The following is a 2,746-nucleotide window of genomic DNA, read 5'->3' as shown; positions in this document are numbered from 1 at the left end:
CGAGCCGGGCACCGCCAGGGAGAGCCCCACGCAGGGGCCGCCGCCTGCGCCGCCGCGAACCGCCTTCTCCTTCCCCTCCCAGGGCTCGGCCACAGCGTGGGGCGCGGAGCTCAGGCCACCAGGTCCTGCCCGGGACCCACTCAGCCGGCCACGTGGGACCCGCCGCCGTCACGTGGCCCTAGCTGGCCTCCTCTGCTGACTTTACTCTGTGCACCTGCGTCTCCGCATTTCAAACCGATTCTTGTAAATAACATGTAGTTTGGTCTGTTTTTTTCATCTGCTCAGACAAGCTCTGTCTTGGAATTGGTGACTGGAACTTGGATAATTAAGATGATTATTGGTACAGATGAATTAATGTCTTCTCTGTTTATTAGTGTTTTCTCTTTATTATCCCAATTATTTGTTCCTATTTTTGTTTTCCATGTTTTTTTCACAACTGTACTGGTTTTAATGGGCAGTTTATGTAACTATGTTTTCTCTGCTTTTTTAATATGTGAATTAAACTTTTTAAAATATTTTTTTGTCGTTGTCCTAGAGTTTTCAATCCACATTTACGCCTACTTCAAGTTTCTTTCCAGATGACCCTATGCTGCTTCATGATTATTTGAAGTACCAGAACAAAATTTTCCTAATTACCCTCTTACATGGCTATATTATTATTGTGATTTAATTCAATTTAATGTAAGCTATTATAAATCATCAAATATATCGTAGCAATTTTTTTTGAACAAACTGTCATCTGCTATATCAAATTAAGAATAAGAGGGCTGACAACTGGGGTGCTGGTTAAGGCACTGGACTCTCACGTCAGTTACTGTTCTAGTCCTAGACTTGGCGGCTAGTCACACCAGACATGTGTGAGCGCATGCCCCAAATTACAGGAAAACAATACAGGAGAAGGGATTGCAGTATGGTCATTCCTCTGGGAGTGGGAGTGATTTCTGGGATCAGCAGGTGGAATGGTGGTTAAGGCACTGGATTCCCACATGGCTGACTGTGGTTTGAACCCAAAACCTAGAAGCTTGACAAATCACAAGAAATAAATAGGAAAAAAAATTTAGAAAGAAAAATAAAAATGGGATAGCTGGTGGTATGGTGTTGAGGTGCCTGGACCCCACTTGCCCTACTGTGCAGTTTGAGCCCAGTTCCATTGGCTAGAAAAACACTGGTGGCACTTGTGTGATGTGCCCAATATTCTGAAAGGAGAAATAGGAGAAGGGAGTGCAGCATGGCCATCCCCACACGGGGGACTTTCTTGATTTTCCTCTCCATCTTTCTCTATAGGAAAGATTTCTTGTAAGACAGGACTACTGGCAACAAATTCACTCAATTTTTGTTGATTCAAGATAGTTTGTTTCTTTCAAATTGACAGATAATTTCTTTTCCTTTTTTTTTTTGGGGGGGGAGAGGTTTTTGCTATAGGGCCCGGGCGCTTGCCAGACAGACAGACAGAGAGAGACAGAGAGACAGAAAGCAAGAAATCACCCCCCCAGGGGGGATGGCCACACCGCAATCCCTTCTCCATTCTCCTCTCAGGATCTTAGGCATGTACGCACACGCGCCCAGCATGAGTTTAAGCCACCGGGTCCGGGACTCGAACCGCAGTCGACTATGTGGGAGTCCAGTGACATAGCCATTACGCTAAGTGCTGGTCCCAAATTGACAGATAATTTCAAGGAATACAGAATTCCAGGTTGATTTTTGTTTCTTTTAGCACTTAAATATCTCATTCCACTTTCTTCCTGTCTGCATAGCTTCTAAGAATAAAGACTAAATCAAATGTATTTTTTTTCTTTTCTTTTTTTTTTCTTTTTTCCCATAAGGTGTGTATGCTCTCCAGAGAGAGACAGAGAAAGATAAAGTGAGTAATCACCCCTCAGGGGGATGGTCACACTGCAGTCCCTTCTCCTCTATTCTCCTTTTGGGTTTTGGGCACGCATACACACGTGCCTGGCATGATTTTTAAGCTTCCAGGTCTGGCACTGAAACTGTGATCAGCCATGTGGGAGTCCAACATCTTAACCACCACACCCCCTGCTGGTCCCAGTCAAATATAATTCTCATGACTCATGAATTACTTAATTGGAACGTGCATAATTATGTCCACAGGCAAGTTTGAATACCGAGATCTAGCTAGAAAAAGTAGCAGCCAATACAAAATAAGCTGGAATTCATTAACAACAACAACAGCAGGAAGACTTTTAAAAGGATCCAGTTTAAGTCAGAATTAAGATCACCATTAGGTCCCATCAGTTTTGCATAGCTGTAAATTTTACTGTTGTTCTTTGGGGGAAAAAAATCTGTAATGAGCATGTTCATCCGAGGAAAGTACCACATTTGTTATGATTTTGTAGCCATTCCCAAGGAACTTTCAATTTTGTACATTGCTCAAGGTCAGAGTATTTCCTGGTTAGGATGTGTTCATAGCTGACGCATCTCCAAAACATTTTTTATGAAGGCAGCCAGCTGCTGAACATCTTCCATCCTGACGGCATTATAGAGAGACGCCCAGTGACCCCCACAGACATGTGTCCTTTCGGGGAGATCATACTGAGCTCAAGAGCTTTATCAAGAAATTGTTTTGGGACCAGCAGTTAGAGTAATGGCTAAGTCGCTGGACTCCCATGTAGTTGACCAGGGTTCACGTCCCGGACCCAGTGGCTTAAAACTTACACCGGGCGCGTGTGCGTGCGTGCGTGCCCAAGATCCCGAGAGGAGAAGGGATTGCAGCATGGCCATCCTCCCT

At 44.3% G+C, this 2,746-nt stretch overlaps 1 pseudogene; it reads right to left on the bottom strand.

Moving 5' to 3' along the window:
• Positions 1 to 2,421: 2,421 nt before the first annotated feature.
• Positions 2,422 to 2,746, bottom strand: part of LOC102502216 (phosphoserine aminotransferase pseudogene) — a 1,836-nt pseudogene continuing 1,511 nt past the window's right edge.

This window comes from Tupaia chinensis, unplaced genomic scaffold (assembly GCF_000334495.1).
Source record: "Tupaia chinensis unplaced genomic scaffold, TupChi_1.0 Scaffold143271_1, whole genome shotgun sequence".
Lineage (NCBI taxonomy): Eukaryota > Metazoa > Chordata > Mammalia > Scandentia > Tupaiidae > Tupaia > Tupaia belangeri.
The sequence above is the reverse complement of the archived record's forward strand: the minus strand, read 5'-3'. Positions and strand labels throughout refer to the sequence as shown.